Source organism: Ptychodera flava, chromosome 1 (assembly GCF_041260155.1).
Source record: "Ptychodera flava strain L36383 chromosome 1, AS_Pfla_20210202, whole genome shotgun sequence".
In the NCBI taxonomy this organism is placed as follows: domain Eukaryota; kingdom Metazoa; phylum Hemichordata; class Enteropneusta; family Ptychoderidae; genus Ptychodera; species Ptychodera flava.
Window position 1 is genome coordinate 62222359 of NC_091928.1, and position 26593 is coordinate 62248951.

General features: G+C 36.1%; 1 long non-coding RNA gene and 1 pseudogene across 1 annotated transcript; one reads left to right on the forward strand and one right to left on the reverse strand.

Annotated features, from left to right (window-relative positions):
• LOC139142502 (low-density lipoprotein receptor-related protein 6-like) overlaps positions 1-26593 on the forward strand; it is a 180738-nt pseudogene that overhangs the window by 87581 nt on the left and 66564 nt on the right.
• LOC139144988 (uncharacterized) lies at positions 761-1549 on the reverse strand. Its single transcript, XR_011554886.1, has 2 exons — positions 1292-1549; positions 761-835 (listed from the first exon to the last, which is right to left on the reverse strand). It is a non-coding gene; the product is annotated as an uncharacterized lncRNA (long non-coding RNA).

Below are 26593 nucleotides of genomic sequence, written 5' to 3' on the forward strand. Positions count from 1 at the left end.
TATCTCTATTTATTTGACCACCCTATCATGACAAACTATTATGAGCAATTTCTTTTGGATAACATACAGGGCACAATAAATGACGGTTCAAAATATGTCAAAGTTGGGATTCAGGAAAGTTGCCTTGACATGTTTTAATCCTCCAAGATGGTAGGTATTTCACTATAAACTGTCAAAAAAGTTGAACTTTCTGATAATTCTACACTAAAATTATTTTGGCTTTGATGATTTCCCGATTAATTCTATTTAAAATCATATCAATTATTTTTTTCTGGGTAAATTGATAGGGTTTATACAGTACAAGAATTACATACTGTAAGTCAAATTTTGACCAAAAATGAAAAAAATTCCTTAAAAATACACCTTTGCATATTTCATCACAATTTGAACAAATCTAAGTTGGGTTATCCCTAGGGACCTGTATACCAAATAACAAAGCTGTCTGACCAGTGGTTATGAAGAAGAAGATTCTTTACCAAAAACGCCTTTTTTAGCATTAATTTGCCTATTTTCAACAATATCAAAAAATTAATAAAAATGGTTTCTCAAAATCCTAGTTTTCATTTACACAACAAATTTTAAATCAGTAAGTACTGCGGTTCTCAAGATATTTTGAGTGGACGGACGCCTCACAAAATGTAGCGCGCAAACAACTCTTATAGGACTCAGGATGATTTGTCTGCGACTACTGTGCAATTGTCATCTATGAATGATATTCCGTAATGCGTTCCTCCATAAATAAGACGAAGCAAATATCCGATCTAATTATCACGTGGTTTATTCGAATATAAGCAAGTCTTCCAGATAACGTACAAGAACGTAATGGAACGATTAACTGAAATAAATCAGAAAAATACAGAAAAAATAAGAACTAAGCTAAAATTCATACTCTGTAATGACCCAGGGGTCAAAGGTCAAATCAGTGGGTCAAGTCATAGGACCTGCCTCATTAAGCGCCCTCTACCGGTGACTGAACGCTTACCTTTGTTTACAAGATCTCATTTGCATAAAGGACCATGACTTACAGAGCATGAACAATTTAACTGCTTGCAACAGTTATAACTAAATCAAAGTTGCATGAAAGTACAATCACTAAAGCAACTAAGCTAATAAGTCTTAGATCAAACATGAATTAACTCAATCAATGTCCGTACGAGTGTTCTTTGTCCTTGGTCATTGTCCGTATAGATTTGCCTTGCAGGGGCGACGCCCTTGTATGCACAAGGCCAAAAGAGTTTCTTGGAAAACTCATTCAGCTGTTAACTCAATATACAATAAGATAGAAGCTTACCGGTTATTTGTGGGTTCATAGACAACTGTAGCACTGAACAGGCTGAAATCTGTTCCGCAAAAACGTCTTAACAAGCAATTCTGGCGAGGAAAAATGTGCTCTGGATCTCATTGACTTAGAACCTTTCAAAGAGGCGCTTCCCACACTAATGGCTGTTAGGCCACGTAGTGTCCTTTTATGCATAGTGTCTTTCTATGCATAGTGTTGCGTAATAGAAAAGTAAACACTGATTGTACCAATGAACTCAGTCTTGAAAACGTGTTAGAGTCGACACATTCTATGCTAATTTATTCGAATCTGTAATCTCCACTCCAAATAGTGAACAGAGAATTTTGGCCGTAACACAAACGGACATACATACATACATACATACATACATACCGGTACATACATACATACATACATACATACATACATACAGACTGACGCCGGACGCCGGACGGATACCCATCTCAATAGCTTCTATAGACTATAGTCTATAGTAGCTAATAATCAGTCATATTCAGTAATTGCACAATAACATAATAGCTAAGCACTTTAAGTAATGTTTTTGCTGTTTTGTTTCAGTCGATAAGTCGTGCCTATAGGAATGGCAGTGCTTTGGAGCATGTGATAGAATTTGGTCTTGACTATCCAAAAGGTATGGCTTTAGATTGGGTTGCTCATAACATTTATTGGGGAGATTCAGGAACACGTCGAATTGAAGTTGCCAAATTAGATGGCTCAGCAAGGAGAGTGTTGTTGTGGCAAAACATTGAAAACCCAAGAGCCCTGGTGTTGGATCCCAAGGAGGGGTAAGCTTATTAGTCCCCGCGGACACCGTTCGGGGGGACTTATAGGTTTGGTCATGTCGGTGCGTGCATGTGTCCGTCCGTCTGTCTGTTTACGCAGATATCTCAGAGATGCCTGGAGCGATTTCATTCAAACTTGATACAAGGATTACTTCATATGTCATGCATATGCACGTTGATTTGTTTTTTGATACGATCCACTATGGCCGCCATGCAGCCATTTTATTACGATTTTTTCATGTACAGAGCCATAACTCAGACATGTTTCGACCAATTTTATTCACAATGGGTACAAGGACATTAACCTATGTAATACATATGCACGTCAATTTGTTTTGTGATACGATCCAATATGGCTGCCATGTGGCCATTTTGTTACGATTTTTTCATGTACGGAGCCATAACTCACGCATATCTCAACTGATTTTATTCAAAGTTGTGCAAGGACATTGGCCTATGTCATACACATGCAAGCAATTTGTTTCATGATATGATCCAATATGGCCACATGGTAGCCATTTTGTTACAAATTTTTCATGTCCTTAGCCGAAACTCAGACATGTTTCAACCAATTTTATTCAAACTTGGTACAAGGACATTGACCTATGTCATACATATGCACGTCAATGTGTTTCACGATATGATCCAATATTGCCACATGGCGGCCATTTTGTTACAATTTTTTCATGTCCTAGCCGTAACTTAGGCACGTCTCAACCAATTTATTCAAAGTTGGTACAAGGACATTGACCTACGTCATGCATATGCACATTAATTTGTTTTACGATAACATTGAATATGGCTGCATAGTGACGATTTCGTTACGATTTTTTTCATGTCGAGAGCCATAACTCTGGCAAGTCTCAACTGACTTTATTCAAAGTTGGTACATGGACATTGCCTTAAGTCATACATATGTATGTCGATTTTTTAGACAGTAAGATCAAATACGGATAAGTGGCGGCGATTTTGTTACAATTTGTTCATGTACAGAGCCATAATTAGACATAAATCCAACTGTACCGTATAATTCAAAGTTGGTACAAGGACATTGAGCTATTTCACACATATGCACGTCAATTTGTTTCCAGCACTACTAGCAGTATCATGTCAATTACTGAAGTTTCGTAATTAGGCTGATATGTCAAGAAATACTGCATCAAATTTCATGAAACTTGGTACAGATGTTAAGCTCACATTGCTTTAAGAGTGAAAAAGACATTTATCAGTGTCATTTTAATTAATTTGTAATTGCATATGTAATGAACTTTCGTAATTAGAGTGATATATCCACAAATACTGTGTCAAATTTGATGAAACTTGATACAGATGTTGATCTCATAGTGTTGTAAATAATGTGCATGAAGCTTTATGAAATATGGTTCTGGTGATAATCTGTTAGTGTTAGGATAGTATGCAAAAATGTTTGGCAACATCCTGTCGATTAATTCCAAATTGACTCATTTAATGACCTTTTGTAATTAGGATGGCAGCCTACATTGGTTTTATGTTTTCACCACCATGGAACTCATTCTTGGCCATTGAGCGTCATCTGTATCAAAGTATTTTATCACAGTCCTAATTAACCCTCTGAACCCTGTTTGGCACTATAGAGCCGCAAGATGACCTTTTGACCCCTGATATTGTAAAACGTTGGCGTCCGGTTCTTTGCCCGCCTGAATTGCAATAGCAGCTATACAACACCAAGTTAGAAAGCTAGGGGGTCCTAATACGACCTTCTAAACAACCACATCGTTTTTCACATACGAACGGCTTCGTCAAGTTTGTGATATCTAAGCAGCGATTGTGAACGAAGCTGACAGGAATTTAAAAATGGCGGCCGACGACAGCTACGCTTTGATCCGTTATTAGATGGGGGTGTTTAGGGGGATTGTTTTGACCAAAGCCAAGTAGAAAGCTGCTCAGAAAGTGAAGATCGCACATTAGACCAACGGGACATCGATGTAGATCAAAATGGCGGCCTATGACCACACCAACGGCGAAGAAATTCAGCCACCAGTTGAGCAACGGGAAGTCCGACCCGTGCCTTCAAAGTAATCCAGCACCGCGGCAGCGCAGTGTAAGAAAAGGTAGCCTAGTTCCTCTTTATACCGGTAATTGACAACTTGCAATGCACAGCAATAGATGTATGTATCAATGATGACACTTGGCATAGCTCGACTTTTATTAGTAAACATGACAAACCTCAAAGCAACCAGGAAATGACAGAGCAACAACAGAGGTGATAAGACAGACGTTGACAGATGAAAAATAGGGCATTTAGGGCATTTTTAGGTTTACTGTAGGTGTCCTACTGACTGTAGATGTGTATTGCAGGCGGAACTGACCGTCTGTCTTTTGTATTACATATGGTTTTATATAAATATCCCTCATAATCTAATTTACTTTGAATTGTTTTTAGTCCCCACGGACACCGTCCGGGGGGACTTATAGGTTTGGTCATGTCCTTGCGTCCGTGTGTCTGTGCGTGCGTCCGTCCGTCCGTCCGTTCACACAGATATCTCAGAAATGCCTGGAGTGATTTCATTCCAACTTGAAACAAAGATTACTTCATATGTCATACATATGCACATCGATTTGTTTTGTGATACAATCCAATATGGCCGCCGTGCGGCCATTTTGTTACAATTTTTTCATGTACAGAGCCATAACTCAGGCACATCTCAACCGATTTTATTCAGAGTTAGTACAAGGACATTGATCTATATCATACATATGCACGTCAATTTGTATTACGATATGATCCAATATGGCCGCATGGCGGCCATTTTGTTACAATTTTTTCATGTACGGAGCCATAAATCAGGCACGTTTCAACCGATTTTATTCAAAGTTGGTACAACGACATTGACCTATGTCATGCATATCCACATTTATTTGTTTTGTGATACGATCCAATATGGCCGCATGGCGGCCATTTTGTTACGATTTTTTCATGTACGGAGCCATAACTCAGGCACATCTCAATGATTTTATTCAAGTTGGTACAAGGACATTGACCTATATCATACATATGCACGTCAATTTGTTTCACGATATGATCCAATATTGCCGCATGGCGGCCATTTTGTTACAATTTTTTCATGTCCTGAGCCATAACTCAGTCATGTCGCAACCAATTTATTTCAAAGTAGGTACAAGGACATTGACCTATGTCATACATATGCACATGGATTTTTTTTGTGATATGATACAATATAGCCGCATGGGGGCCATTTTGTTAGGCATTTTTCATGTACGGAGCCATATATAACTCAGTCAATTCTCAACCAATTTATTTCGAAGTTGGTACAAGGACATTGACATATATCATACATGTGCACGTCAATTGTTTTCATGATATGATCCAATATGGCCGCATGGCGGCCATTTTGTTACAATTTTTTCATGTACGGAGCCATAAATCAGGCACATTTCAACCGATTTTATTCAAAGTTGGTACAAGGACATTGACCTATATCATACATATGCACATCAATTTGTTTCATGATATGATCCAATATGGCCGCATGGTGGCCATTTTGTTACAATTTTTTCATGTACGGAGCCATAACTCAGGCACATCTCAACCGATTTTATTCAAAGTTGGTACAAGGACATTGACCTATGTCATTCATACACACATCAATTTGTTTCATAATATGATCCAATATGGCCGCATATGGTGGCCATTTTGTCACAATTTTTTCATGTACGGAGCCATAACTCAGGCACATCTCAACCGATTTTATTCAAAGTTGGTACAAGGACATTGACCTATGTCATACATATGCACTTCAATTTGTTTCACGATATGATCCAATATGGCCGCATGGCGGCCATTTTGTTACAATTTTTTCATGTCATGAGCCATAACTCAGGTATGTCTAAACCAATTTTATTCAAAGTTGGTACAAGGACATTGACCTATGTCATACATATGCACATCAATTTGTTTCACGATATGATCCAATATGGCCGCATGGCAGCCATTTTGTTACAATTTTTTCAGGTCCTTAGCCATAACTCAGGCACGTCTCAACTGATTCATTCAAAGTTGGTACAAGGACATTGACCTATGTCATGCATATGCACATTGATTTGTTTTACGATGGGATTGAATATGGCTGCATGGCGACCATTTTGTTACTATTTTTTCATGTCCGGAACCATAATTCAAACATGTATCAACCGATTTATTCAAAGTTGGTACAAGGACATTGACTGATGTTATACATATGTACGTTGATTTGTTTCACGATATGATCCAATATGGCCACATGCCAGGTGGCCATTTTGTTATGGATTTTTTCATGTCGAGAGCCATAACTCTGGCAAGTGTCAACCGATTTTATTCAAAGTTGGTACATGGACATTGACTTATGTCATACATATGCATGTTGATTTTTTAGACGGTAAGATCAAATATGGCTGCATGGTGGCCATTTTGTCACGATTTTTTCATGTACAGAGCCATAAATCAGACATATTTCCACCAGTATCATTCAAAGTTGGTACAAGGACATTGACCTGTGTCATACATATGCACATCAATTTGTTTCACGGCATGTAGCAGTATCATGTCAATTACTGAATTTTCGTAATTAGGCTGATATGTCAAGAAATACTGCATCAAATTTCATGAAACTTGGTACAGATGTTAAGCTCACATTGCTTTAGCAGTGAAAAAGACAATTATCAGTGTCATGTTAATTAATTTGTAATTGCATATGTAATGAACTTTCCTAATTAGAGTGATATATCCACAAATACTGCGTCAAATTTGATGAAACTTGGTACAGATGTTGATCTCATATTGTTGTAAATACAATTCAATGACACTTAGCGGTATCATTTAAATTAATTGCTAGTTTGCATTTACATAATGAATTTTTGTTTTTAGGGTGAATGTCCAGAAGCACTGCATCAAACTTTATGAAATATGGTACCGGTGATAATCTTTCAGTGTTAGGATAGGATGCAAAAATGTTTGGCAACATCCTGTCGATTAATTACTAATTGACTCATTTAATGACCTTTTGTAATTAGGATGGCGGCCTGCATTGGTTTTATGTTTTCACCACCATGGAACTCATTCTTGGCTATAGAGCCCCATCTGTATCGCAGTATTTTTATCACAGACCTAATTAATGAAGAGGACTCTATCCTCTCCGAGGACTTGTAATTAAAGTACCCATTAACAAGTGGGGACTGTGTCATCAAGGATGACTTGTTGTTCATGGATACTAATGCCAAAGGTGAATTATTTAGCTACTTGTTCAAATGTAAGGAGGATACAGATAGTGTGTGTAAGCATTGTACAAAGTTATTCTTTGTGTTATAAATTTTATTGAAGCAATAGGGTGCTAATACCTTGCAGATTTCAACAAAGAGTGTATTACATACTGTTATATTTTAGTAACTGCAACATGTTTGCACTACCCCGAGAGAGAGAGAGAGAGAGAGAGAGAGAGAGAGAGAGAGAGAGATGTAATTATAGTAATTCTTTAGTCCATATCAAGCTTTGGTCTTATTCATAGAATATGCCACCATGAAAAAGGCGTCGCTTTGTACTTTGATTATCTTACTGAAACATATTTGCACAAAGTACATAACATTTTTAAATTTTAAAAATTTGTATTTGTTTATGTTTCAGGCAAAGACAACCTAAAACCAGAAGGCAGTAATTGTAAATATGGGACACAGTGTCCCATGATTGTAAACTAGGGGGACACTGAGTTACAATAGGGGGTCAATGTGTGAGCGAAGAATGCAAAGCAAAGTCAAGTCACCAAGGCAGAAAGGTATTGTAAACATGTAGGGCTGTTGTTTTCCATCGAAAATTTGATATCATGAATACATACATTCATTTTAAAATTAAGATTGCTGGACGTCTCCTATAATGGTTTGTGACAAAGTCATTTTAACTGGTTGTATTTACAGTTTTGAATTGTAAAAAAAGACATCATCATGATAAAATCAATTTCATGCGCATTTTTCTTTTATGGGGATTCTTGCCAGTTACTGCATTACATGTTTTAACAGAATAAAAAAAGATGTTTCATTACACTTATGACTCCTGTACTAGAAGTGGTTGAAGACAATAGTTTGATGCACATTGTAACCTGGTTTTTTTTAGCTCACATTTGGTTATACCAATGTGAGTTTATCATACAGGCTGAAGTCGATGGCGTCTGTATGTATGTGTGTATGTATGTATGTATGTATTTAATGTATGTATGTACGTACAGTATGTCCGTCAACATCAAAAACACGCGAACCGCTGCACATTTCAGCTTGGTATTTGATGTGTGGATGCATCCTGGGCTATAGATGGGATTTTGTTCAAATGAAGTCTGCATTGCCAAAATTATGCAAATGAGCTTACAAAATGTGAAAATGGTTAAGAATTAATAACTCAAGAACCGCTTTTTTAATTGCTTTGAAAATTTGTGTGCAAGTACCTTAGGTGAACCTTATGGAGTTTTATGAATATTGTGAAGATATCCTTAATTTTGTATTTTTGCTGAATTTTTTTGTGATTTTTCTCATTTTCAGTAAAAAATCTTCTTCTCTGATACCGCCAGCCCAATCGCTCTCAAATTTGGGTTGTCTCTTTGCAAGGGTGTTACTCTTCTAATTTGTTGAAATTATGACAAAATTGGGAAAATTACTATTTTTGAGCAATTTTGTCATTTTTGGTCAAAAAATCTTAAACAGTATTTCCTTTTTAAAACCCCTGGACAGACAGCTTTCATATTTGGTACACAGACGTACAGAGATGACAATAGTTAGATATGTGGAAATTGTCCTGAGAAATATAAAAATTTGTATTTTTAAAACGATATTGTCATTTTTGGTCAAGAAAACTTTATCTCAAAATTACTTGTTTGATAGCTTTGTAATTTGGTATAAAGTCCCGAAAGATGTTATTAGATAAATTTTCTGCTCAAAGTGTTGGGAAACCCCAAAATTTGTATATTTTAGGTAATTTTCTCAGTTTGTGACCTTAAATGACCTACACCAACCCAGGATATAATGTGATTCAATTTTGAAGGCTGTGAACATAATTTTGTCATATTTGGTATCAATTTGTTGGAAAATTTGATCCAGAAAACAAAGCTGAGGTGATTTTTTAGCTCACATTTGGTTATACCAATGTGAGTTTATCGTATAAGCTGAAGTCGATGGCGTCTGTATGTATGTGTGTATGTATGTATGTATGTATGTATGTATGTATGTACGTACAGTATGTCCGTCAACATCAAAAACACGCAAACTGCTGCACGTTTCAGCTTGGTATTTGGTGTGTGGATGCATCCTGGGCTATAGATGGGATTTTGTTCAAATGAAGTCTGCATTGCCAAAATTATGCAAATGAGCTTACAAAATGTGAAAATGGTAAAGAATTAATATCTCGAGAACCGCTGTTTTGATTGCTTTAAAAATTTGTATGCAAGTACCTCAGGTGAACCTTATACAGTTTTATGAATATTGTGAAGATATCCTTAATTTTGTATTTTTGCTGAATTTTTTGGTGATTTTTCTCATTTTCAGTAAAAATTCTTCTCCTCTGAAACCGCCAGCCCAATCGCTCTCAAATTTGGGTTGGATCTTTGCGAGGGTTACTCTTCTAATTTGTTGAAATTATGACAAAATTGGGAAAATTACTATTTTGGAGCAATTTTGTCATTTTTGGTCAAAAAATCTTAAACACTGTTTTTCTTTTTAAAACCCCTGGACCGACAGCTTTTGTATTTGGTACACAGACGTACAGAGATGACAATAGTTAGATATGTGGAAATTGTCCTGAAATATACAAATTTTTATTTTTAAGACAATATTGTCATTTTTGGTCAAGAAAACTTGTTCTCAAAATTACTTGTTTGATAGCTTTGTAATTTGGTATAAAGTCCCGAGGGATGTTATTAGATAAATTTTCTGCTCAAAGTGTTGGGAAACCTCTATTTTGTATATTTTAGGTAATTTCTCAGTTTGTGACCTTAAATGACCTACACCAACCAAGGATATGTTGTGAGACAGTTTCGAAGGCTGTGAACATAATTTTGTCATATTTGGTATCAATTTGTAGGAAAATTTGATCCAGAAAACAAAGCTGAGGTGAATTTTTTTCATTGTGGACCATTTTCTATATAAGACACACAAGAACTGATGAGAAATTTGGATCCAAGATAATTCCAGATGTTGTAATCACCACCCACAGTGGAAGGCATTTCACTATCTGTAACTAACTTAAGTGCTGTTTACATTAGAATGATAATACTCATCGCATTAATTAAAAACTACCCAAGGTTGTAAATATATTTCCTGACATCTGGCGTTATGTAATACCAAGGGATGGAACATTTGATATTCAGGAGGGGGTAGGGTCTAGAAGATTGATGAGGTAGCATTACTTTTTTACCAGATCCCTTGTACATTTTTTTACCCACTCCAACCTTTTCTTTTCATCAAACCTTCTCTGTATATTTTTTGTTGTTAACATTTGCTTATGTATTTAGGATCTGCTTGTCCCATTGCTATAGAAGTTGATATGCATGTTCCTAAAGATGACCTCAAGTACCTAAGTTGGAGACCTTATTTGCTTTTGTCATTCTTGTTTTTCCTGGTTTAAATATTTCTCGAATGGACCAATTCAAACCGAATGTGAGCACACTGTCCTTGACGGTATTTTTTCATTTTGGACCAATTTTTGTAACTTTTCTATATAAGACATACAAGAACTGATGAGAAATTTGGATCCAGGATAATTTCAGATGTTGTAATCACCGCCTACAGTGAAAGGCATTTCACTATCTGTAACTAACTTAAGTGCTGTTTACATTAGAATGATAACACTCATGGCATTAATTAAAAAATCTCCAAGGTTGTAAATGTACTTCCTGTCATTTTGTCTTATGTAATACCAAGGGGTGGAACATTTGATATTCAGGAGGGGGTAGGGTCTAGAAGATTGATGATGTAGCATTACTTTTTTACCAGATCCCTTGTGCATTTTTTGCCCACTCCCACCTTTTCTTTTTATCAAGCCTTCTCTGTTTTTTGTTGTTGACATTTGCTTATGTATTTAGGATCTGCTTCTCCCATTGCTATAGAAGTTGATATGCATGTTCCTAGAGATGACCTCCAGTACCTAAGTTGCAGACCTTATTTGCTTTTGTCATTCTTGTTTTTCCTGGTTTAAATATTTCTCGAATGGACCAATTCAAACCAAATGTGAGCACATAGTGTCCTTGACGGTATTTTTCATTACTGCTATAAAGTTCCCTTTCTTTTAATAATTGCTCCAATGACTGACACTTTTCCCTGAAAATTGCAAAAATATAGTTTGAAAACACAAATATCTGAGAGAACTCCTTGATCCTCATGATAGCAATAGCACATTGCCATAACGCTGTTTTGACAAGCTAGGTGGTTCTTGTTAAGATCAGCTACAATCGAGCTAGGGGGTCTTGACTATATAAGGAATTCAGCATGGTGACCTCGATCTCTACCAGCTGGGCTGGCTTGCAGACGATCGGAGAGTTGTATGAGACTCCTTCTGGGGAAATTTAAGGCAAATTACTACTTTGAAAGTCAGGGATATAGTGTTTCAACAAAATTGTGGGGTTGATGATATTTTTAGGTGAAGTCATGAGCTTCCAGTACACCAAATACACGTGCAGTCAATTACGTTTGATGCCATGTGCCCGGGCTAGTAAAATGACTGAAAATTTGATTCTCCGTACTTCACTGGACTAGCATTTATTTACATGTAAACGTTTCATTTCAAGTTGGTGGTCAATAAAATTTGCTTTGTGAAAAGTTAGTTGTTCTTTTTACAAGCCTTCCACTTCCGAAATCATTGTCTGGTTATCGGGATTGTACGTGGCCCGGCATTTGATTTTTGTCCCCAAGGCTGCAGGGCCCAGTAGACGCACATCGCCTTGCTCATACCATGAATCGTAGACTGTAACAGACTAACTGATTTTCCAATAGTGTTTACATTGTGACGAAAAAAATAGACTAAATTTTAAATGTTTCATTGTCTCAATAGAGAAGCAATAACTGTATGGGCTATCAAGTGTGTAATTTGGTAGCTAAAAAAGTAGTCTGTCTGTGGACGCTGGACTTACAATTCTAGCCCTGATTTTAGTGCGTCCCTGTGACCCATGTCCGGTATTTTTGCGGGACATTGTTGCTAATTTTGCGTCAAAAGACGCAAGAACGCACTCTGGGCAAAACACTGGGCCATCACCTGTAGACTGACAACATTTATACAAGTGTTAGGATAGCAAGACCTTTATCAACAGGACACATGGATGTGTGGAACAGTCAAATTTAGTTCTGCTCTGCCAGACATGCTTACCTACGTTCAGAGGGAAACGATGTGATTGAGGATGGCTGGCCCTGCCTTGGATGGATAGTAAGCCAGTCTGTTTTTTGTCAACTATTCATTCACCAGAGGACAATGGTCCACCGGTGACTGTATGTCAGCATCAGATAACATATTGGGACCGTGTAGATACTCAATTTATTTTTGTCTCCAAGTATAATGCTTGGGGTCTGTAGTATTTTATTTTGTACAGAGTAATTTGTTTGATAGTAAAAATAGTATCATATGATATATTGGTACTATATAGATACTCAGTTTGCTTTTGACTTCAAACGTAATGCTTGGGTTTATAGTCTTTTGTTCTCTGCAGAGTAATTTGTTTGATAGTAAAATGCAATTGAAGACACAATGAGATTTATTGTATGTGATTTATAATTGAGAAAACAAATGAGAAGTTTAGTAGGTTTTACATACAGTACTGTTCTTTGAAAAGACAATATACCGGTACTGCAGGCCTTTCTGCTTTTTTTCTCTTCAATGTTACTGTTGGTAGATGGAAAGAGGAAGGCTTGGAGAGGACATGCATAGCTCAGAATATGAAAAAAACAGAGATATCATCAATATTGATAGTGTTGTGTTCTAAGACCCAATTTTATTTTACTAATGATGTACCCTACATGCCACAAAACCCACCTTGTCCAGAACTGGTTCCTTGTGACATCGTGAGGATTTTTGGTCTGGTTTATAGTGTGTTGCTACATTATTTTTACATTTTTTTACTAAAGAAAAATAAATGTTGTTTTCAATGGTTACAATGAAATCGTGTGTTCTTATGTTTTTGCATGTATATTGGATGAAATTTGCGAACTCGAATAACCAAAGTCTGTGTTTTGCAAAATGATTGTAACATTAGTGTTCTGTGTGATTTGAAAGAAGCTTGTATTGGACTCATAAAAATGATGTTAAAAACATTTCCTTGGAATCATCTTTTGTAGACAACAGTATCTAATATACATTTAGACATAATTGAGTAATGGGAAGTGATACATTCTTTAGAATGTCGTCAGAAAGAGAAACAACTATGTGAAAATTGTAAATTTAGAATACTAGTGGCCATTTTGAATATTTAATGAGGTCATGTGACCAGTATTTGCATATTTTCGGGGCAATTGTTATTCTACAATTCCAAAAGTATATTGTTATTGTGGACGAAGTTTGATAAATTCAATAGTCAGATGTTATAAAATAGGATACTTGACCTGTTTGACCCTAATGCAAGGGCGCTGTGTATAATTCTTCACTTATGAGTGAGGACAAGAAAATCTGTGTAAGGTTTATCAAATCTGTGTAAAGTTTATCATAATATATAAAGTTTACATCAAAGTTCATTGTCATGGGACTATAAAATGTAAAATGTGATTTAGCATGGGATAATTGATTATCTTTTACTGGAAAATTGGAAAATATGTAAAAATAATGATAAATTTCTATTGTTGGCGGCCTTTTTGATACTTTATTAGGTCACATGACTAGTATTTGCATATTTTTGTGACAAGTGTTTCATTGTCATTCATTATTTACATACTTACCATTGGAAATATTTCATAATATGAGGTGCTGGATGTTATGTTACATTATACTTTGATTGACCTAACCCTTAAACAGGGCCTTTGTTTACATTACACTAAGCAGGCCAAATCTACACAAAATATCAGTGTTTTTTCATAATTTTTGTCTCAATATTATATCAGTTAATGCTGGTGTGATAAAAAGCAATGGTTCAATGATGAAAATGATAATGAGGAATTCCTATGAAAATAAAGAAATATGTTGAAAACATACAATATTTTATATATTGGTGGCCATTTTGAATATCTAATTAGGTCACATGATCATGATTTGCATATTTTTTGGACAAGTATTTTATGGTGATTCCAAAAATATATTGGTATGGGGGACACTCTTTGCTAATTTAAGAAGTCAGACGTCATACTAGATGGTACTTCCAAATGTCATCTTAACCCTAGGGCCTTGGGGTGCAAAGGTAAGAGGATTCTATCCTCTCTGAGGACTTTTAATCAAAGTACCCATTAACAAGTGGGGACTGTGTCATCAACGATGACTTGTTTTCATGAAGAAATATTGAAGTCAGGTGGCTCAGCAATTGAATAATAAAAGTGTCAAACTAGCCACAGAGGTTTGCATATATGTTTAGGTCGAAAAAATCTATTGCTCCAAAAATTTGGTTTACTGAAAAGGCTTGATGACATCATACATGTGAAATTGCACCATTATATAATGTTATTAGCTCATATTTGGTTTTGTATATAAATACCAAAAAGAGCTTATATGATGAGTCGGTGGCGTCTGTATGTCTGTATATTTGTGGGTATGTATGTGCGGATGTATGTCCGTCACACACAAAGGCTCCCATACCACCAGAGCTACCATCTCAGTATTTGGTGTACAGGTAGATGCAGGGGTTGAGATGTGAATTTGTTCAAATGAACACATCAGTGTCAAAAATGTGCAAATGAGGTAAGAAAAAGTGAAATCCTGCAAATGTGCAGGAGTGATGGCATGCCAGTAAGAATCATTTCCCGTCATTGTTTATGAACTGTTACATATTAACAGACCTGCTGAAACCATAGACAGTAGAGGGGAGAAGACCGTCTATACTCAAACTAAGAGGGGCTTGTTTCTGCTATGCATGTTGCTAAAGTTGACCTCCAGTACCTAAAGTTTCAGACCTTAATTACTTTTGTCATTCTTGTTTTTCTGGTTTAAATATTTCTTGTTGTTTTTCTGGTTGTACTGTGCAGAAATCATTGTCATAACATCAACGTAGAATTTTCCTCCACTGAACAGATAGAAACAACATTTATTGTTTATCATTGGTAACCCATACTGGTATATATCATTTCTGATCAAATTTGAGCGACACCGTATAATTGCGGTATTTTTTCTCACTATATAAACATTTCTGACTTAAGTCATCCTAAAAAAACCTGAGTGTGTACTAAATATCAATGCTAGTCTGATCAAGATTTTGAAAAAGAATGACCAAAAATGACATAAGTAACCTCAAAAATGCAAAGAGTTCGGTATAATTTGAAGAAATCTCAGCCGATATTGTGTCTTATCTGACTCTGTTAATGTTGTCAACTTTGCCAGCTTGCTACAGTTTAAACTAATTAGTGTAAACAGTTTTATTGCAGTTTACAGCAGTAGCTTTACTGTCTTATTCTGAAAACAGTAGCTGTTGATGACAGTTTTGAAGGAGATATTTTTAATTTTTTTAGCAAAAATGACAACAAATTGCCTTTTAATACCAAACTGGCATATTTCAACACAGTCTGAACAAATCTGAGGTCAGTCATCCCTGATGACATGTATACTAAATATCAAAGCTCTCTGACCAGCTGTTATATGAAAGACATTTGATCAACAATGGCTTGCTTAGATAATTTTCATAATTTTAACGATATTTTCAAATGAAAATTTACAGAAAAACGTTTGTTATAATAATCTGATGCATCTACACACCAAATGTCAAGTTTATATTAGTACTACTCAAATATATGAGTGGACAGACATTCTCACAAACAGATAATGTACATACATCGATACATACATACATACATACATACATACAGATGTAACAAACATACATACAGACAGTCAGACAAATGCCAGATGGATACCCATCCCCAATAGCTTCTATTGACTAATAGTCTATAATAGCTAAACCGCCAATCTGGCTTGTTGTTTGTGGTCAAATCATGGTCATTGGTGTTCAAGCTGTCATTTGTGATCAATTCATCGTTGTGTGGTCATATGGTCATTGCTGGTTAAGTTTTCATCTGTGGTTGATTTCTTGTTTGTGGTCAGTCAAGTCAATGTGACAGCAAATCAATTCCAGCGATCGCTATCATTCAAGGCAAGTAAATCACCAGGTCCAAGAAACAAACGAACAAACAAACAACAACAAACAAAACAACAACACTAAAACAGACAAAATCAATAGTCCAATCTCGAACCACTAGTTAAGTGGTGGTACCAGGTGTCAGGAATGGGTAAGCATGGTACGCTGCTAGCATGCTATACCCATCAAGATTGAACAAAAGGGACTAAATGTATGGTAATTCAGCTAGTTGCCAAGCTCATAGGCGCAGTCAGTTTATTACATGGTCATTTCATTGAGTGAGTTGTAAATACAAAATGCAATCTACTTTCAGGTACATGTACTGGAGTCATTGGAAAGACAGGCACAACAATAGAGAGAGTAAACTTAGATGGTACTAATAGGAAGACATTGATCAAAGATATTGGACGTGCCAATGGACTTACTATAGACTACAAAGAAAGACGGATGTATTGGGTAAATCTAGATAGAGATATAATCGAATCCGCTGATTTGTTTGGTAAGCACATTTGCACGTAACAAGATAAGTTCTGTTCTTCCTGACACCACAGCCCTTTTTCACAATTTAATTAGCTTCTTCTTGATTGAACACAGTCCTTTTTCTGCAGATTAATAACTTTCTTCCTGACAACACATCCCTTTTCTCTCACATTAATCACCTCTTCAAGACACCATGGCCCCTTCCCATTGATAAATCATACTTCCTGACAACACAGCCTCTTTCCCACCAATTATTCACCTCCTTGTTGACAACACAGCCCCTTTCCCACAGATTTAAACACCTCTTCAGGGTCCAGAACATCATATGCCCCTTTCCTACAGATTATCATGGTTCTAAATGGAGAATCTTTCCTTCAACTTTGGAGTCCACATTTATAAGTAGTGATATCAGAGACATTTCTGATAATAGTACCTCCTTCATTTTCTCTGTAGTTTCTGTGTGGATTGATGTACTCCTTGTTTTTCCTATCTTAAAAATCATGTGTGCAACATGGCATGATCCATCTAGCTACAGTTAAGTCTTTTTTTGCTTTTTCTGCTCTATTCGCATCCATGTTAGTGCATTGCTTGAACTGTCTTCTTGCCTTCTATAGCTAACTTTAGTTCTTGCCAAGTCCTTTACTTCAGATGCAACATGTTTTAGCTAAGAAATCCAGAATTTCCTTAAGAAACTAAAATTAAAAACAATTTTGTTAGTTCAAGGAGACTGTGAGGCTTCCTATTTAGCACCTTTTGTCCCGCCGATGAGAACTTTTCCACTGAAATATCAGAATTGATCTCAATCAGAAATTATAATCAATCAGGAGTTAATTACTGAAATATCACAATTCCTATGAATAAGAATTTATCAATCAGAGAGTCGTTGTTCTCTTCATTGGTTACCAATGTAGCTGTGAATAGAATTCAACATTTCCCTCACATATTTTGTGCAATCCATGGCCTAACACCTGCTTACTTCTGCAATCTCATGATCACTAAAATTATATTAGCCACCAGCTAGTCTTGACTCTGGCAGAAAGCTTCTTCTTGTGGAAGTGTCGACTTCGCTGAAGTAATTAAGTCACTTTCAAATTCTACATGTTGCACCACATCTATGGAATGCATTGCCTCTGGAGATATAGGGAATGCAGAATTCATTTTACCGTTACCTAAGTTACTGGGTTCCACAGTCCCCGTATGCCTCGATCCCTAGCACCAATCCCCAACTAATGGTATGCTTTTACTGAAACCGATATATACTTTTTCCAAATCGCATCCCCTTATCTATGGTATACCTAGCTGCAACCTTGGCCCTTCCCTCTGCATATAGTATGCCTAAATGAAATCATGTCCCAATGCTTAGCATATACCTAGCAGGACCTTTCCCCCCCCCCTAAGTTACCTTGATGGAACCACATCCCCATCCTCAACATACCGTATACCTATCAGGACTTTGTGTCCCACCCTTATTGTTATACATGGTAGTGTACTTTGCTCAAACCATGGCAGTGAGTCCCCCACTTAGGCATATAGTAATTCGTATACAAGGATGGAACCAAGTCCCTCACTTCTGCATACAGTATACCTAGATGGATGGGGATGTGTGTCTTTGATTGCTGTCAGAAGTGTTTGGAGCAAAGATTATGCAACTTATATATTACCACTTGAGTGCTAGTGTTTATTTTGCAACATCTGTAACTAGGTGGTAATCGGCGACCAGTGATAGAAGACAAGCTACCAAATCCATTTGTTGTAACACAGTATCAAGATTACATATACTGGGCAGATTGGAATACTCATAGCATTGAAAGAGCCAATAAAACCAGCAGTGAAAACAGAACTAGAATCCAGGATGATCTACAGTTTGTCAAGGATATCTTAGTTTTTCATACTTCAAAACAACCAGGTAAGTGTTAGGTTACATCCTTAATCTACTGTTTTATTCTTTTTTCATGATGTTGGCAATTATCTATTCCTCCATTTTCAATGTAGGAGTTCATGTTCACATATGCATAGACAGAAGTATGACCATGGACTACCTCTGTCCGTCAGTCTGTCTGTTGGCTTGATGTCTAAAGAATGACCATGAGATTTGAACCAAATACGGGTATGTACATGCATGCAGTGTTCTCCCCAGAATTTTTTTACAAGAGGGCATAGATGTGGTACTTCGCACCACAAGCAACCATGCAAAAGTCGAGGGGGGAGGTCAGGAGGGGGGATATGGGGTACAGGGGTATGACCTTGGAATAACTCTGTCCGTCAGTCTGTGTGTTGGCTTGATGTTCAAAAGAATGACCATGAGATTTGAACGAAATATTCAAATGCATAAACAGGGATATGACCATGGACATCCTCTGTCTGTCAATCTGTCTGTTGTCTTTATGTTTAAAGAATGACCAGTGAGATTGGCTTGATGTCTAAAGAATGACTGCTGATATCGGATCCAACTCTGATTTAATGCCATTTTACAATTAGAAATTTATCTCAAAGGATGTGGCCAAAGTTGATGTAACTTGCTACACTTGCTGGACAAGAATAGAGGATTCAGACTGTCAACACTGATGATTTGACATTTGAATAGATATATGAATAGACTGCTTTGACATGTTGAACAACAAGCAAAAGGAACGAGAAAGTGTACTTTAAAAAAATGTGCATGTACCGTATATCAAAAGTTAATGGCGCTTTAATCTCAGTTGAAAATGTATCTTGCCTCCTAGGATCAGTCTATTTAGCTGAATATAGTCAAAATACGGCATGTCAGTTATGACAGGAAATATGTTTCAAATACAAAAGTGAGGTTTTCGTATAAGCTGAAGTTGGTGGCGTCTATATGTATGTGTGTATGTATGTATGTATGTATATATGTATGTTTGTGTGTAAGTATAGTATGTCCGGCAACATCAAAACTCACGAATCGCTGCACTTTTTAGCTTAGTATTTGATGTGTGGATGCATCCTGGATCCTGGACTATAGATGGGATTTTGTTCAAATGAAGTCTGCATTGCCTAAATTATGCAAATGAGCTAAAAAATGTGAAAATGGTCAAAAAATAAATAACTCAAGAACTGCTGTTTTGATTGCCTTGAAAATTAGTGTGCAGGTACCTTAGGTGGACCTTATACAGTTTTATGTATATCGTGAAGATATCTTTAATTTTATAATTTTGCAGAATTTTTTGGTTATTTTCTCATTTTAAGCAAAAATTCTTCCTCTCTGATACCGCCAGCCCAATTGCTCTCAAATTTGGGTTGACTTATGCAAGGGTGTTACCCTTCTTATTTGTTGAAATTACAACAGAATTGGTAAATTACTGTTTGGGGGCAATTTTTAACATTATGACCGTAGGTCATTCTCTTATTGTGGTTTGCTTGGGTTGAGTTGACGTTGGACAGTGAAAATTTTTCGTAAACGACAAAAAGTCAAAAACTGCTGAACAGACTGCGTAGATGTTTGGAACAGATGTTTAGACCATTTTGAAGGTTCCAATTTGTTAAAATGGTGCCAAACGAATCAGCAGTTACATAGATATGGGAAATTGTTGACCCCTTTTCTCTGCTGTCAGCGACGCGGAGCTTATCAATAGGCTGATTGTCCGTCGTCGTCGTCTGTCAGTCGTCCATCAACAATTGCCTTCTCCTATGAAATGGCAAGTCAGATTGCTATGAAATTTGATATGCAATTCACTTGAGGTAACCTCAATCAAATTTGTTCAAATTGTGATGAAATTTGCATATTTGTATCTTTGTGGTATTTTGTGCTGTTTTGGTAAAAAATATCTGGAACAGCACGTCTGATTGCTTTGAATTTGATAATTATGCAGTTTTCTTAGGATGACTTCACGTAGATTTGTTCTAATCGTGGTGAAATTTACACATTTGTCTTTTTCAGGCAATTTTTGTCATTTTTGGTCAAAAATTTCATTCAATAAAACCCCTTGTCTGACAGCTTTGATATGTGATATTTGGTATACAGGTTTATAGGGGTAAGCAAAATGTGATGTAGTAAAATTATGATGAAATCAACAATTTTGTTAGTTTGGGGCAATTTTTGCCATTTTTGGTCAAAAAATGTATTTCTCAAAATCAGCTCAATAGATAGCTTTGGAATTTGGTATACTGGTTCCTACAGATGACTAAATGTGTTTTATTGTAATAATAATGAAATGTGCAATTTTGTGTTTTTGGAACATTTTTTGTCATTTTTGGTAAAAAATTTGTATAACTCTAAAACTGCCCATCTGATAGCTTTGATAATTGCTATACAGGTTCCAAGGTGTTAATTTAATACGATATATTGAAATTATGAAGAATCTGCAATTTTGTCTGTTTTTGGCAAATTTTGCCATTTTTGGTAAAATATTTCATTCTCAAAAAACTACTTGTCTGATAGCTTAGGTTGACATGTTCTTAGGGATGATCTTAATGTGATATGTTCAAATTATGATTTGCACCTATTTTTGCCATTTTTAGCTACTATAGACTATAGTCTATAGAAGCTATTGGGATGGGTATCCGTCCGGCGTCCATCGTCAGTCTGTATGTATGTATGTATGTATGTATGTATGTATGTCAGTTTGTGAGGCGTCTGTCCACTCAAATATCTTGAGAACCGCAGTACTTACTGATTTGATATTTGTCGTGAAGGTGAAAAATATGATTTTGAGAAATTTGCATATTTGTATTTTTAAGGCAATTTTTGTCATTTTTGGTAAAAAAATCTTTAAAAATCTTCTTCTTCAAAACTACCTGTCAGATAGCTTTGATATTTGGTGCATATGTCCCTAGGGATGATCTATTTCAGATTTGTTCAAATTGTGCAGAAATATGCAAATTTGCATTTTTAAGGCAATTTTTGCGATTTTTGGTCAAAAAATGTATTTCTCAAAAAGTACTGGTCTGATAGTTTTGAAATTTGGTATACAGGTTTCTATAGATGAACTAAGTAATATATTGAATTTCTGATGAAATCTGTAATTTTGTATTTTTTGGGCAATTTTTGCCATTTTTGGTCAAAAAATGTGTATTTCCAAAAGTACTCATCTGATAGCTTTGAAACTTGGTATACAGGTTCCTACAGATGAACTAAATGATATTTATTGAAATTATGATAAAATCTGCAATTTTGTATTTTGGGTCATTTATTGCCATTTTTGGTCAAAGATTTGTTTCTCAAAAGTTACTCACTTGATAGCTTTGATATTTGGTATACAGGTTCCGGGGCTCACCTTAACCCCTTGACTACCAAGGCCAATGTATTCCTATATACCAGGCCCCTTATGTAAATATTGATAAAATCTGGGGTGTGGTCATTGCAACAACATTGCTTAAAGTAAAAATTAAGTAAGTACCGTCCAATAAACCATATATTTTCTGAATCAGCATGAAATTTCCCACTTTCTCATACATAAGTTTTGTATTTTCAGGTCACGTGACTGGTCACATGACTCATCATGTGACCAGAGTTGGCAAAGAATATGCTGGGAAAGAATATTTGAAGCATCAGGACGTGTTTTGAATCCATAAAATGACTCAAATTTGAATACAGTTGCAATTTTCATGGCATTGTCTTTACATATATGTAATAATAACTACCCTTTACTTTATTTATAGGTGTACCTGTTTAAGAATTTTCTCATAAAAGGCAGAGTAAATGAACCACAAACATCAGCATCTGGTATAATTCTATATTTGAAATCAACACATTCTATTTGTAAATACCTTCTTTATGTCTTCCGTGCAGAAACATGCATCTAAAATGGTTATGATTTATCAAAAAATAATTGACAATATTTAAATACATTTTTGGGAACAATATATCATATGACCAATTACATGACCAGTCATGAGGCCAGTCATATTGACAGTATGGCTACTATAAAATTTCACTGGGTTATAGTAAAAAATTATATTTCCTCCAGTTTCAGAATATTGCTGTTAATAGAACATATTACGCTAGTATTAGACATATTAATCATTTGTTTTAAATAAATAAACATTTCGTTTCGTGAAAAAAAACAAACCATAAAAATCTTGCAAGTAAATGACATCAACCAGCTACTAAAACCTGTAAACAATCAGCGCGACGCTTCAGTGATCAGCCTGACCTTTCAGGGTCGAGGTCATGGTCACGACATTTGCTTCCGGATTTTGGCCATATTCGGACATACGGGGGCGCAATCACATTCAGGCCAGGTCGGAATACATTTATCTCAGTCGCGCTGCGTGCCGATGCCAAAATTACGGGATTTTTAGGGACAAACACGAAGCAAATACGCCTATTTAACTTTGCCGGATATTTCCGGCACTAAAGGTATATGGTAACTCAAATGGCGCCGGATATATCCGGCGTTCAAGGTAGTCAAGGGGTTAATGATATTTATTGAAATTATGATGAAATCTGCAATTTTGTAATTTTGGGGCAATTTTTGCCATTTTTGGTCAAAAAATGTTTCTCAAAAAGTACTGGTCTGATAGCTTTGAAATTTGGTATACAGGTTTCTACAGATGTGCTTAGTAATATTGAATTTCTGATGAAATCTGTAATTTTGTATTTTTTGGGCAATAGGCCAAACCCGGAATTCGAATCGACCACGGTACAAACAAAGCCATGTGCGCAAACGCGCATAGACGTACTTGTATTTCCATACGCGTTAGTACACATGTGGGTTTGTTTGTACCGGCACCACGTGATTATTTGGGCGTACTGAGTCTGTAGAACGCATCGCGTCCTTTTTATTCCGGAGTAGAACCATTTTTGCCATTTTTGGTCAAAAAATGTGTATTTCCAAACTACTCATCTGATAGCTTTGAAATTTGGTATATAGGTTTCTATAGATGAACTAAATAATATTTATTGAAATTATGATGAAATCTGCAATTTTTAATTTTTAGGGCAATTTTTTCCAATTTTGGTCAAAAAATGTCTTTCTCAAAAAGTACTGGTCTAACAGCTTTGAAATTTGGTATGCAGGTTTCTATAGATGAACTAAATTTTGTCTTTTTGAAATTATGATGAAATCTGCAATTTTTATTTTTTTGGGCAATGTTGTTTGGTCAGAAAAAACTACTCATCAGATAGCTTTGGTTGACATGTTCTTTAGGGATGATCGGATGTGATATATTCAAAGTATGATGAAATCTTCAATTGTGTATTTTTGCAGCTATTTTAGCCACTTTTTTCTGGCCACTGCATTGAGCTATCAAAGATTTCCACCTTCTTCATCAACATGTGTCAAAAATAGTTATTCTCTACATAAACACAGCGGAGCTATATTGGTCGCTAGGTCGCTTGTTTTAATTTTTTGATATTGTTGAAAATATGCAAATTAGCGCCAAAAAGGCGTTTTTGGTAAAAAATCTTCTTCTTCATAACCGCTGGTCAGACAGCTTTGATATTTGGTATACAGGTCCCTTGGGATAACCCAACTTGGATTTGTTCAAATTGTGATGAAATGTGCAAATCTGTATTTTTAAGGAATTTTTTTGTCATTTTTGTTCAAAAATTTATTTCTTCAAAACCGCTCGTCTGACAGCTTTGATATTTGGGATAGAGGTTCCTACAGATAAACTAAATGGTCAGAAATGTTAAAATTGTGGTGATGTATACCTTGTATTATTTTTAAATAATACTTTTATCCATTTTTACTTTATAATCAGTTGATTTTTAGTCGATTTTGCTAAAGCTACCATCTGCCCATGCGCACAATTGAAAGACAAAAATGGGAGTTAAAGAATCAAAATAGACGCCATCTTGTTTCTTGGACTAGTCTGATTTTTTACGTTGTAAACGTTTCAGTGTGTATTTGAATATGTTTCATAAATGTATAGTTGACAGTGATGGTACTTTTGCCGACGTCATGTATTTTTTGGTTCGAAAGGTGCCTTCGATCGACTGAACAATGATGGCCTTTAGGCAATAATCAACAGGTACCTGCGAATGTGGCAGCAGATATATCAGTCTTATCGGGCAAGGTAACCACTGACCCGTAGTGCCAGGTTAGGCTACGATTAATATGCGCATGCGCATATAATAAGTCAGCCTAAATTGTTTGCAAGGACTATGGATACAAAACGGACGCCAAATTGTTTCTCAGTCTGGTGCGATTTTAATGATTTAAACATTTTGCGTGTATTTGATGATTTCTCGTGGATATGAAGTTGACAGTGATGGTACTTTTGTCGCTGTCGCGTATTTTTTGCACGAAAGGCTCGTTCGATCGACTAAAGAATTATGGCCTCCGTATGGGGTACTCACTCAGTACCAGCGAATATTGATTTCGTTGCCGGCAAACCTGTAATTTCTACCGAGGAAGGCAATCCACCGGCCCCGTTGTACATGTAGTATGGAGTTGGGTCCAGAGCGAGGCCACGCGCATGTGCATATAACTAGTTTGGGTCATTGTGGAGTTGAAGATTGCCGTCCTAGTCCTCTCAACACAATGATAACTTTTGCATTTTCTGTTGCTTATTTTGGGTAATTTCGGCAGTTGAGTGTTGATTTTGACATCATTGTTGACTTCGATCGCTTAAGACAGTGTGTGCTTATATGTTGATCGATTAACTTAGGAAGTACGCCGCATTTAAGACTCATGGCATGATCCGGATCAAGGCAAAGGCGAGAGCTGCAGTGTGCCAAGTCATCATGTACGATCATGCCATGTCGGCCGACATGGCATGATCGTACATGATCGAGATTGCATTCAGCACGATCACCGTCTGTTTCTAGCTCCATGTGATAAGTAATGTTGTTTGTTACATTGTTGTTACCTATATTTCCACGAAAATACCATCAGAATTTCCTCGTGGCTACTTGAAATCGTGCACTTGCATGCATGTAATTGTCAACATCACTATGCTTGAATGTAGTTGACTCTATTACATCGACTGCAGAGTGCACATATGTGTATGTGTGCAAGTCACCCCGTATCATAATCAAAACATTTTAGTATTGCAACGTTTGAGCTGCCCGAAGCCAGAATTTACAGTTTACGAGAAATTTATCTCACATGTAAAACTGAGTTCTACTGTGAACGAATGCAAGCTATGTTAAATAACTATCGTGAATAGCAGCATATTATAAATATTTTGTACCTACCACTGTATCACTATCAGAAAATCAGAAGGAAACAAACCAGTTAGGCATGGAGCTTCACTCTATGGTCAGAGAAATTGTGGGAGGATGATGCTATCCAATTTTAACATTTGTCTCTTAGCACACACCAGATACTTATGACTGTCTCACAACATTTCCATATCATTTTATATTCAGTTTTTATGATATTTAGTTTGCTTTTCACCATATTGTATGTCCTTCCTTGCATTACGTAATTCAAAATTAAATTTGGTTTTTGCCTACACACACTTGAGGGGTAAACTTATTTAGTCTCATAGATTAAGATGCATGGTTGACTTCACATGATGGTGTGGTGAGTGTAACAAGCAAATGTTTTTTAATCAATGGCCCAAATTTATTTTCTATTTGATTGACAATAGATACATGTGTAATCAATGCCAACAATCCAGTTTAAGTAATTTGGTTTAGATTAGCCATTGTCCACTTATGGTACAATAGTTTGTTGCTAAATTTTTCTCCTGTTCTGCATTATATAAGTTCACCATTTCCTGTTTTACATATTTTTTATCCTATTTGCTATTTTTGGTGAGGCCATCCTGAAATGAGCTATCAAAGATATCCACCTTCCTCATCAACACATGTATCACAAAAAGTTATTCTCTACATAACATAGCAGAGCTCTGTCGACTGT